This window comes from Vicugna pacos, chromosome 3 (genome assembly GCF_048564905.1).
Source record: "Vicugna pacos chromosome 3, VicPac4, whole genome shotgun sequence".
NCBI classification, from domain to species: domain Eukaryota; kingdom Metazoa; phylum Chordata; class Mammalia; order Artiodactyla; family Camelidae; genus Vicugna; species Vicugna pacos.
The window spans coordinates 43,197,959-43,211,102 of record NC_132989.1 but is presented as its reverse complement, the minus strand read 5'-3'; the positions used below and the strand labels follow the sequence as shown (position 1 = coordinate 43,211,102).

The window sequence follows — 13,144 nt, the reverse complement described above, 5'->3', positions numbered from 1 at the left end:
ATTTTGAAATAGGAGAGTATCCTGGATACCCAGGTGGGCCCTCCACGCAGTCACAAGTATCCTCATTAGAGGGAGGCAGAGGGGGGTTTGTTACAGACAGAAGAGGAGAAGGAAACGTGGCCATGGAGGTAGAGGTGAGGATGATGCAGCCATAGGCCAGGGAATGTAGGCGGCTGCCAGAAGTTGTGGAGGCAGGTGCAGCCTTTCTCTAGAGCCTCCAGTGGCCCTGAGGACACCTGAATCTCCCAGTGATACTGACTTCAGATCACTACCCTCTAAAATTGTAAGTGCATCAATTTCTTTTACGTCACCCAGTTTGCAGTAGTTTGTCATAGCAGCTTCAGGGAACTAATACAAGGCATAGTTGCTGTGTTTTCCTCCTTCGGTGCCATTTCAGTGGGGCTTTGCAGGCTAGGGAAATGTATGTGGTCTTCAAGAGTAGTAAGAAGCTCTTCAGTGAGTTTCTAACTGCCATAAAAATGAGGCAAGCAGGGGAGAGTGGAAATTTTGCCAGAATAGAAAATTTTCTGATGCTTTGGAGTGACTCAGCTATCTCCAGGGGCGGAGGGTCTTAGATTTCTGTCACTTTTTTTTTTTTTTGATTCTCAAGAAAGAAAGCATGTCCACTGGCTGTAACTTATCTGGAATTTTTAGAAATAGCCAGCAAAAAGTGAATTCTCAATCTAGTGCTAGAACTTGGAAGAGTTTGAAATATCATCAGGTTGGGGTGGGGAGATGAGTTATATTTCACATTTTGTATTGCCCTGGTGTAGGAGCATTTACAACTATCCATTTGAGCCATATGATTTCTTTCTATATGCCTTCCTTGTGAGGTTTTAATGCAATTTAAATAAAGGAAGAGGGATTGCAGCTTCCCCACCTTTCCCCAGGTTTGATGTCAGTGAGCCAAAGAGCACTTATGTTGTCTACATATGAGCCAAAGAGCACAGAAAGCTGAAAGGGAAAATGGGTCAGGGACAGTGAGAGCTGTAACAGCACAGTGTAAGCATCCTGAGGCCAGTGGAGAGACTGAGTGATGGAAGTGGACCCAGGAAGGTGTGTCTTCTTTTCACAGTCAACAAATATTTAGGTAGCACTCATAAAGTATAAAAAAACTCAGTACCACAGCCTCTTTTGGAGGAGAGGGTAATTTTCACCCTGTCCTTGTTCTTATCTTATATAAGTAATCACGTTACATAAAAAATTATAATGCATTAATATGGTGTACTTGAGGGAATAATTTCCATATTCCTTGAATTCCTGGAAATAACAAGAATTAAAGCAAAAAGTTTAACGTCTAGAATTTACAACATTAAAACCTGTAAAAAGACTAACTATTATTCAGATTGTCTTGACACATTATTAAAGAAATAAATCTCAGAATTTATAACAAAGTTGGGACTCAGATATTTTCTACAAATTAGATTTTTCTTTTCTTCACATGACTAGTGTTGCTTGGAATTTTTAGTGATAGATGTAGGTCTTTAAAAAATAATGATGAATAAGAGATGACAAATAAAACCTAAATTGACAGGGTAAACCAAATAAACAGAATTATATTAGACAGAGGCAAGAAAATGACCATTTTAGGCAGCGTGCCCACTGGGCTTAATTAGGTCTAATGCTGTTGTTTCTGTACTTCATATGCTGCTGGTGGTCAGTGAAAGTTTAAAACACAATCAGAAACATATTCTGCAGTAATAAATTTTACTTATGCTGCACAGAGACATGAATATACAAATTACTGCCTACTTATTCAAAAACCACTTCCTCCACACAAATGATTCCCCTTAACCAGTATGTCCCAGTTTCTTGACAACATTGAAGAAGCTACCTAATATCAAGAACTGCATTTTTTGGGGGAAAATTTACTAAATACTGGATGAGCTTATTAGTGCCCTTAATAAAAGTAGGGAAGAAAGATTGAAAAATACAAGGTGGGGGATTACAGATGAATAACTTGTGAAGTCATGAGGGCGTACGCAAGCAGATGGCTAGAGTACTCAATCTGGACTTAGAGAATCCACAGTTTCTTCTACTGCCTGCCTGTTCCACAAAGATCTTAAATTTCCAGGTATCTATGTGAATGTATGATTGTATGACAGTTGGGGAGAGAGAGAGAGAGAGGAATGAAAACAAAAGAAAGCAAAATGATACAATTTTAAAGGAAAGAGAAAAGAGCAACACAAAGGCATGGATATTAAAATGGAGGAAGAAATGCCAATAATAATAAAAAACCAACCACAGAGATTTAAGAAGGTTCTTATGTTTGTGTCTGATAGTCTAGAAGCCGTTCAGCAAAGAGGCATATGGGATCAGTTGTACTCAAGATACAAACATGTTTGTGGCTCTAAGGTACAGAGACATCACTGAGGCTGAGGTCAGGCAGCTCTTTCCTGAAGTCTTAACAGGGTGGCGTCTTGTGACGTAATGAATGATATTCTCAACAGAGTTTTGTGGTACAATGATACATTTCTGAGAGTTGTTGATTATCAGTGGTGTCACATACAACAACAATTAAGAAAACTCTCTCCTAACAAGGTCTGTTATACTACGAACCAGGTAAACAGTTGGGTGGAACAACCAGAATTGGCTTCTGAGGCAAAAATGCTCTGGAAAGGAGCAAGTGGAAACAACTGAGCCTGCCTTGCCTTTATGGCCGGCTGTTCTTCCTTACTGCTTAAGAGTTAAGAAGTGGTTAAATGTATTTACTTATACAGAGAAGGAATGACTTCCTACATAAGAGCAAGAAAAATGTAAGAGTCAGAGGCTCATTAAACACATTTAAGCAGCATATGGATTCCTCCTTCTTCATTAAATATATAATTCCAGATGTGAACCTAGAGTAGGTTCTTTTTCCTCTGTGTGAGTGGGTTGTTCTACAACTACAGGCTCATAGAGTATGGATAAAATATAAATAATGTCATAATGTTTTCCTCCCAAGACAAGAACCAGTGGGGTTGATCCTGAGCCACCACATTGCACAGTTGCAGAGGGCATCATTTAAATGGGGCTTTACATGACTGTCCGAGGGTGCCTGGAATTGTGCTACCTAGAATTTCTATGAAGAACTTTGTCCAAAGAGCAGATGTAAGGGTTAACTTTTCCCCATTTCAAGCAGGGTAGAGTGCACATGGATATTAGATGAGGGATGATGGCGCCTGCCCAAATAAACTGAGTCCTTGCTTGTCAAGAGAAGAGGGAGTACTTCCATGAGTAGGTAGTAGAGATGCAATAGCAGCACAGACCAGGGCAAGTCTGATTGCTACAGGCTTTGTTGGAATGATGGCTGTTGGACCCGTCTGTAAGTGTAATGTTCAAAGTTAAAAGAATGACTCATACAAACATAAATAACCATCAGCAATTTCACTCAACTCATCAGCTAATAAAGGAACTTTGGAAGGTTGATTACAAGAGCACTTTGAGAAGCTGGGCATTTATAGGAAATTCAGTAAGAGTGTCTTAGAATGAGATCGCTAAGTTAGATTGGAAACTGGTTAATGGCCTAAAAGGCAATAAACTATAACATATGGGGTTATTTTTTCCACCAGGTAGAAATCATTTGGATAAAATTTGTAATATTCCTTTTACAGAATCAATTGGGTATAGTCTCAACCTTTATCAGAAGATGCTGGGTATCCCAATCAGAGTAGAGCTGATTTAGGGTTGGGATGCTAAGTTTTTATTACTAATTTTTATTAATTTAATCTTGAATGCATATACAAACAATCATAGATGAAAGAGATTTCTTAAGCACTTCAGTCCCTTTTGCCCCAGAACTCACCTCTGGAGTGATGTGATAAAAGTCAGGGCAGATGTCCTACTTGAGTGGCTGGACATTCCATAGGCAAGAGACAAGGAAAATGATTTTTCTTTACTTATAACGGGGAGTGAGACAGCTAATCCCGTCTCTTCCTGAAAGTGTTTCCTTGGAAACGTAATGAGCCTGAATCCTTACTTCAACCCTTTAGTTTATAAATAAAATCTCTCCAAGAGCCAGAATGTCCTGTGTGTCTTGGCTTTTACCACCAAGAGATGTCTCAAAGTTCTGGAGCTTATTCCTCCCTGAAATGTAAATATCTTGGGAGGTAACACTTCAGGCTAGGCAGTAACCATTTGGGGTCTTTTTGGATCAGAGCAGTTAGCTCCATCATTAGGGAGACAAATGGTTGCAGATCTAATCCTTACGGTATGTGAAAAATGTTTCTAGGAGAAATGAAAGCAAACTTTTTTTCCCTTGAGATTTTTCTGTCTTTACCCTGTATACATTCCTGTATCTCAGGAAGCTAGGGCTTTGTTCAGGAGCAAACGCTGTAGGTCAGTGGTTCTTAAAATGTGGTCCCTGGACCAGAAGCTTCAGCCTCACTGGGAAATTATTAGAAATGCAGTAACTCAGGTATTACATTATACCAGACTTACTGAATTAGAAGCTCTGGGTCCTGCACTCTGTTCAGTGAGTCCTCCAGGTGATTCTGTTGCAGGCCCCAGTTTGAGAACCACTGCCAGGCACCATGTGCTCATGAGCTAGTCTTAATATTCCTCTTTATTTTCTCCAGCTATCTCTTTGCTCCCTACCATATGGTATCAGTTCTTTACCAACTTACAAAATCTGTCTGCTGCTACGATAAGGTCTACTCATTATAAAGAATTTGGTAGTAACCCAAAGAGCAAATTTATATGCAGGAAGCATTTTGGTGTAATGAGAAGGTTATGAGATTCCTATTTCTGAAGGGGTTTAAAAATTAGATGAGCAACCACCTAGTTGGATTATTTAAATGCAAACACCTGAGCAGCATGGGGTTGGCTGAAATGACTGAACTTTTTCAGTTTCCTCAAGGCAAGGAATACTTGGGAGACCAGATAATAAAACAATTTCCTGATCAAAGAATAACTGAGCAGGATTATCCCTTGTAGACTCAACATGGGGAAAGTAGACATTCAACATACTTTATTTTATATTGCATGTTGCATCACTAGTACATTTAGGAAACAATAATGACTACTTATACATGCTTCATAGATGCTTTTATGCTTTTAATTGGTTGGAATTCTGGTGTCATCTGTCTCTCTTGATACCAGAACTGTTTAAGATGTTCTGTGGTGTCTGCCACTTGCCTTCTGGTATCTTCACAAGGGTGACATCAGAATTCCCTTTATCTGTAAAGGGTGTATTCTCTTATACAAATGTGGATTCAGTCTTACAAGTGAGAACTCTAGGGGCCTACGAGAGATTATCCATTTGCTCAGAAATTTGTCCTTCTGGAAAATTAGTAAATGATATCAGATCATGTAAAATTCAATTTCTAAAATCCCCACATGATCTCTTGAAATTCTCTTCCAGCTTTATGAATCTAAGCAAACAGAACATGTGGGATCAATTACAAACATTTCCCAGATTCTTGTTACAGTTCCATGAACATAAATCTGATTTGCTTGGCTTTCATGAAAAAGATCATAAGAATTAATCCACAACAGAAAAGAAATGCATAGTAAGGAAAATATAATTACCAGCATGTGTGTTTCTGTGCTGCACCATTAATGTTGACCATGTGACATAAGAAAAATGTAACAAAGGAAAAAAGAGACCTAAATTTAGATAACACTGTTACTTAAAGAGGGAATAATCCAGGTTAGTTTAAATACTAACACATGAACCATAAATGCTTCAGAAACAGAGAATGTTTCCTTGTTTCTTGTAATACATGAGTATCACTCACTTTAATAAAGTAGAATTGTTTTTATGGACTGCTGAATTATTCCTTGCAGTACTGTATTCTTTGTTGCTTCCGAGATTGGTTTGGAAGGGAGCAGTCATTACTTTAAAAATTGCCAGTGTTTATTCAGGTTTCTGCGGCCATTTTGTTGAGGTTTCCAAAAGACGTTCCAAATATGAATATCCAAATATGTGCAAAGTACACAAATCTTTTTTTCCCCCTTCTCCTTGAAGTCTTGCTCTTGGGAGGGCTATTTTAAAAGTCCCCTTTAGAGGGAACGTCTCCATAAGAGGATGCAGTCATTTGTCATTTCTCCTATCCACTTTTCAGTTCTGGTATCCCATGACTTTTGATTGTGTGACTGTTCAGCACCCCATGTTGTGAATAATTACTTTAGCTCTTTAGTTTAAAGATGCTTTTCAGTTTGGCTTGATAGGCCCACAATACCAGAAAAGAATGAATGTTGCAACACTCTCTGCCAACACTCCTATTAGGGAGAAGTGATTTGGCCATGTCTCCTTCAAGACGGAGAAAGTCGGTTAGAAAGTTTTTATGTGACATGACCTTGCTGGGTTGGGTATGCTTACTGTGGCCTGGCGCTTTACCTAAATGCACATCCGTCTGCAGTCTCCAGAAGGGAAGGCAGAACAAGGGTTGGCAGTCCCTCTGATTGTGCACCACTATGTGCTGTGGTGCGATGTTCTCCTCCCTCACTCCAGACTGGTCCAGGCTGCTCCTAGGCGCTGGTGTTCTTTCCTGAAGGTCTTCCTTTTTACTGAATCCAGAATCCTTCCTTGTTTAATGATGCTACTGCACATTTCGTGTGTGTGTGTTTGTGCGTGTGTGCATGCATGTGTGTGTGTTTGTTTCCCCTTTCCATGATTCTGGCTAAGGATTTAGATGCAGTCCTTTGAGAACTCCTTTGCTTTCTGTACCCAAAGAAAGACAGAACACAGAATCTTTTTATTTTAATGGTTTAACAACCAATCATCACAAGAAGGAAAGAAATGAGGTAATAGCATGAACAAACTCCAAGAAGTTAGACATGTTTAAGAAATCTGACAAAATTTTTTGGCTCCTATTATAGGCCCTTTTGTAATTCTCCATTTTTTCTCATTGTCTGCCTTGAAAACCAATTCCGTGACAGCAAGAGTGTTTATCTGTATCTTATGTGCTAAGGACTCAAAATAAATCCTGAGATAACACAAGAACAAAAGATGTTGGCTAAAGATTACAGTTTACTCAAAACAAGTTTACCCAAAGGGCAGAGGTCTCACAAATTTGGTTATAAACTTAATTTCTAGAAATTAACTTGTCTCCATGTGGTAGAATTTCTTAATTAAAACAAGCCTAGAAAATATGAAACAAAATCCACTCCTTACTGAAACAGAGCAGAAGTACAATACAAGCCCTTCCTTGTAGCTAAAAATTTAAAAAAAGCTAAGGTAATGACTTAGGGTGTCTTTGTAGATTTTAGTACCATCATAACTAAGATTTACAAATGCCACATTCTGTAATACCCAAATAAACCAGGATTATTATTGTCCCTCTGCTCCATTGTCCTTCTGCCTGGTGTAATTTGTGTACTTGTGTACTGTAGTTATCTGTCCTTCCTTTCCAGCTAGTACAGTTTCAATGACTCCTGGTAATAAGTTTCTCTGTGACTGCCTGGCACAGAGCAATATGTCCCAATCCTAATATTGTGCTCTTCCTTAGGAAGAAAACTAATAATGCTAACTATAAAGTTAACTGTAGCACAGTAAACCATCTACATTTTATGGTTCTGAGTTTTTATTCTTGGCAGTAGAAATATGCTTGGTAGTTAATTTTACATCAGGCTGCAACCCAAGAGTTTGTGTCTGACAGCTTTAAATAGAGAAAATGAGTATTTTAAAAACAGCCCAACAACTATTGGTATGAATCAAGTAATTTTGGGATACAAATGGATAGTAAGTAGAATCTACGCTATTCTGTAATTTTGTTACAACTACCTGCTTTTGACATGAAAAGAAAAAGAAGCACTAAATCTAGAACACATTTTCTTTAGCTCTAAGGGTGCCTTTGGGCCCTTTTCCTCACTGAAGGATACTGTCCTAAGCTTTTGTTTGGCTTCTTAGAGCGCCAGACTGCCCAAGGTGGTGAAGCAGGAGGAGGCAGGGAAGACCTGAGTTTGACTTCCTGATCTGGGCATAAAAATAGAACCTACCCTGTAAAGTATTCTTGGGATTAAATGAGAAATGCATGTAAAGCTCAGCACAGAGCTGGTGCAGTCTACTCAGTAAATGTCATAATCATTATTATTACCAGCTGTGTCCTTGGGCCATTTCCATAAACTTTTTGAGTCTCAATTTCCTCATCTATAAGACTTAGAATGTATGAATCCTTACTGAATTATTAGGTTGTAAGTTCAAAGGGCCCACACTGAGTGTGGACATAGTCAGTCCACACCATCTGTTAATTCTCTTTCCTCAGGAGTCCTGAAGATTGTAGCTCTTCTGTGCCAGATCCAGAAATGTTACCACACAGCCATTTCATTGGTAGGGCACCAGCAGGAGCAACTTTGTTTCATTGTTTATTTTTACTTTCCCTTGAGCCCTTTCTGTCTGACCTCCCTTCTCCACTCCAGTAAACTATCTAGGACAGATCTCATAGTTTTCTAATCATATTCAGTCATTAGAGACAGTCTCATTTTTAGACATTAGAAGTGCAGTCTCATCTAAATCCAAACGTCTGTCTCTCACCCAATTAAGAACTTCCCCTTTCACAGCTTGAACCTGGGAAAGATATAGTATGCAAGGGGTACACAGTTTGACCAACTCTTACACCTCCTGGGTTTTCCACATCCTCATCCCTATCCTCAAGGTTGTTTCTGCTTCTTCCAGGGTGAGGATGGGGAGGAGAGGGTGGAGAGGGACTGGACCTTGCATGTCTAAACTGACCAGGCTGGAATCGGTGTCCCTGCACAGCAGTGGCCTGATGCTTCTCCCCTCACAGGTCATTCTGGTGACTTCTTAGGAGGCTTCACCGCAGGGAATATTCTGTCTGCACTTTTTGGCACAGGTGATGTTTTTCTTCCTGATGCTTTCAGTTTCCCCCTCAGGTTCAGCCCCTGATGGTGCACTGCAGGCTCCTTCTGGTGGGGATGGCAGGTGGATGTAGAGCCAGGGTGATCGTGAGCTCAGGATAAATGGCCTGACAGCTCCATTTAGATATATAAACTCTTAATACTCTGAATTATAATTCTGATTTATGTTGTTCTTTTAAATTACATAGTTTTAATAACTTTTAGCTTCATTTGATCTAGGAGATCATGATTAGACCTGTTTTGTGCTTATGCCTTTCTCGTATGTTTTCAAGGTCCAGAGGGGTAGTATTATTTTTTTCTCCTTTTTTTCTTCTATAACTTTGTGTTGAATTTGACCTAGATACTTTTCTGTTGCTCATATTTATGTGAAACTAGTTTTCCTAAATTTTAGAAGATATGGTTCTGTTGCTCAAGGTAGTTTTCTTAATTTTCAGTCCTCCCACTTCAGTTTTTATATATTTTTGAAGCATCAGACCATATATTCACTTACTTTTTGAGATTTCCTGGCTCTAATTCCCTTTCCCTACTTACCTGGGCCTTCTTTTTCATTTTTCTATGCTGTCCAAATTTTTCCTGTATTTTTATTTCATTTGAATAAGTTTCTCTCCATTGTGGGGCTCTCTCTTGAAAGGAATTTCTGGCTGTTTGATTTTGACAATTCATGTGACCCACAGTACTTCAGTCTTTTTCAGACTTACTGTGGGTGCCTTGCAATTGTTCACTATTAAGTTGGGCAAAATGCTTTTCAGTTTTTACTGCTGTTTTCAAATTGGCTGTTCTTGCTTCCCAGGGTGTACCTGTGCACTGTTTTGCTTATTCACTTTCCAGACCCATCAGACTCCCCATTTCTTCTCTCTGTCTTCTCCCACACAGATACTGACACATGTAGATCTTGTGGATACTGTTAGTTTATTGTTACCTGCTGTGTTTAGGGACATGCGGTGTTTTTTTGTCACCTGCTTCTGTTGCAAAAGTTGTTTTGTTCTCCCACCTAGTTGATTGCTCTCTTTATGTTCAGATTCTTTACAAAATTATTTTACTGTATAAACTTGAAGGGAGAGCTCTAATAAAATAACAACTGGATTTTTTTATAAACGATGTATTATGTTACTCTTCTGGTTTTAAAATAAAGTGTTGTCCTAACAATGAAATAGCAGAAAAAGAAATTAAATAAATAATCCCATTTAATATCACATCAAAAAAAGAATAAAATACCTAGGAATAAACCTGCCTACAGAGGCAAAGAACCTGTACTCCAAAAACTATAAGACACTGATGAAAGAAACTGAAGATGACACAGACAGGCAGAAAGATATACTATGTTCTGGGATTGAAAGAATCAATATTGTTAAAATGGCCATACTACCCAAAACAATATACAGATTCAGTGCAGTCCCTATCAAATTACAAATGACATTTTTCATAGAACTGGTACAAAAAATGTTAAAATTTGTATGGAAACACAAAATACCCCAAATAGCCAAACTAATCTTAAGAAGGAAGAACGGGGGAATTATGCTCCCTGGCTTCAGACTGTACTACAAAGCTACAGTAGTCAAAACAGTATAGTACTGGCACAAAAACAGACACATTGATCAATGGAACAGGATAGAAAATCCAGAAATAGCCCCATACACTTATGGTCAATCAATTTATGACAAAGGAGGCAAGATGCAATGGAGAAAAGACAGTCTCTTCAATAAGTGGTGCTGGGAAAACTGGACAGCTACCTGTAAAAGACTGAAATTAGAACATTCTCTAGCACCATATACGAAAATAAACTGAAAATGGATTAAAGACCTAAATGTTAGATCACATACTATAAAACTCCTAGAGTAAAACATAAGCAGAAGACTCTTGGACATAAATTGCAGCAATATTTTTTTCAAACCAGCTCCTAGAGTAATAGAAATAAAAGGAAAAATTAAAAAATGGAACCTAATTAAACTTAAAAGCTTTTGCACAGCAAAAGATACCATCAATAAAATGAAAAGACAATCTACAGGATGGGAGAAAATATTTGCAAACGATGCAACCAACAAAGGACTAATTTCCAAAACATACAAACAGCTCATACAGCTTAATATCAAAAACAACAACAACAACAACAACAAGCAACCCAATTAAAAAGTGGGCAAAAGACCTGAATAGACATCTCTCCAAAGAAGACATTTGGCTGGTCAGCAGGCATATGAAAAGATTTTCAACAACACATATTGTTAGAGAAATGCAAATCAAAACTACAATGAAGTATCATCTCACAATAGTCAGAATGGCTATCATTAAGAAGTTTGCAAATAATAAATTCTGGAAAGGCTGTGGAGACAAAGAAACCTTCCTGCACTGTTGGTGGGAGTGTAATTTGGTGCAGCCACTATGGAGGACAGTATGGAGGTTCCTTAAAAAACTAAAAATAATCTTACCATTTGATCCAGCAATCCCACTCCTGGGCATATATCTAGAGAAAAATATAATTCGAAAAAATACATGCACCCCAATGTTCACAGCAGCAATGTTTACAATAGCCAAGACATGGAAACAACCTAAATGTCCATTGACAAATGACTGGATAGAGAAGTTGTGGTATATTTATACAATGGAATACTACTCAGCCATAAAAAGAATAAACTAATGCCATTTGCAGCAACATGAATGGACCTGGAGATCATCATTCTAAGTGAAGTAAGCCAGAAAGAGATGATATCACTTATATTTGGAATCTAAAAAAAAAAAGAAATACAAATGAATTTATTTACAAAAGAGAAACAGACGCACAGATGTAGAGAACAAATTTATGGTTACCAGAGTGGCTGGAAAGGGATAAATTGGGAGTTTGAAACTTTCAGGTGCTAATTACTATATATAAAATAGATAAACAACATGTTTCTACTATATACCACAGGAAACTATATTCAATATCTTGTAGTAACCTATAGTGAAAAAGAATATGAAAAGGAATATATGTATGTATGTATGACTAAAACATTATACTGTACACCAGAAATTGGCACATTTTAAACTGACTATACTTCAATAAAAAAAGAATAAACCAGAAAATCAAGTCAAATCAAGTGTTGTGATTCACTGGAAATAATAATGTTAAATTCCTTCTTTCTCAGCTCAATAGCTGTAAGAGCCAATACTTAAACATTTCTTTTATTGAGTCTGATCTGTTGTACAGTTCTGTAAGATGTCAAGGGTAATGGAGGAACCTGGAGCTAGAAATAGTGGAGCTGTTACCACCCCTAGGCTGGAAGCTACAAGGGGAGGAAGATGTTAATGGAAGTCAGAAGAATGAGAGTAGGGTACACTTCCTTGAGAGAACAGGTGACTTTCTTTTGAGAGACAAAGCCAGGTTGAGGTGATTTTCCAAGCAAAGAGTTAGGGTCATGGTACTCTGACCATATTCTCTTCTTTCTTTATTTTCTACTTAAGCATCCCTGTTGGCTGAACCCAAAATGCCTGAGAGCCTATTAGGTAGGAGCAGGATGAAAGGAGAGATAATGTAATCGTACTAAGCAAATAGAAAATATCCAATATACTAGCTAATTGTCTCATCAGAATAGAACTGTCTCAGGCTAAGCATGTATTCCCATGTTATATGATACATCAGTGGCTTATAAACTTATCATTTATTTAACAATATCTCATTCCCACTCCTTCCCACTCCCACTGTTACATGTACCCATGCTGTTAACTAGATAAGGATGAATTTATGTTTTTAGCCCCATCTTCTGTCATTAAAATATTATTCATTAAAAATATCCCAAAGTATTTGGAAATAAAAGGCAAATTGGAAAAAAACCCAATTATTTTTGTAAATTATCTATAAAGTTCTCTTTATCCACCTATTTATTTATATGCTTATTTATGTGTATAGCCAGATATATCATGAAATTTATTCTAGATTTGAAATGATAATACTAAGTCCCAAACTCATCTTTGTTGGCCATAATGATGACATCAAAAAGGTCATTTATCTATTACCATTGTAATTGATGAAGCATATATATTTTTCAAGACAAGTTCGGTTATGCAGCTGTAACGAATCCCTCAAATCTCAAAAACACACCAGCAATAGGTCTCCTCTTTTCACAGTCAGTCAGGGTCCCATGATGAAGAGTGCACCATCTCATAACACTTATTTTATGTGTTTATCTGGTCAGCACATCAGGTGGGAAGCTCCAGAGGGTCTCTTGCCAGTAACTGAATATTTCCACCTGAAAGAGACATGCAGCACTTCCGCTTTCAGCATTGACCAATTACAAGTGTGACTGGAGGTACAGTATTCTGTGTCCAGGAGGAAGACCTAAATATTAGTGACCATTAATAAAGTCTATCAAAG

The 13,144-nt window shown here is 37.9% G+C and overlaps 1 long non-coding RNA gene across 2 annotated transcripts in view; it reads left to right on the top strand.

The window, feature by feature from the left end:
* Positions 1–13,144, top strand: part of LOC140695426 (uncharacterized) — a 185,532-nt gene that overhangs the window by 57,523 nt on the left and 114,865 nt on the right. The gene's annotated exons all lie outside the window — the stretch shown is intronic.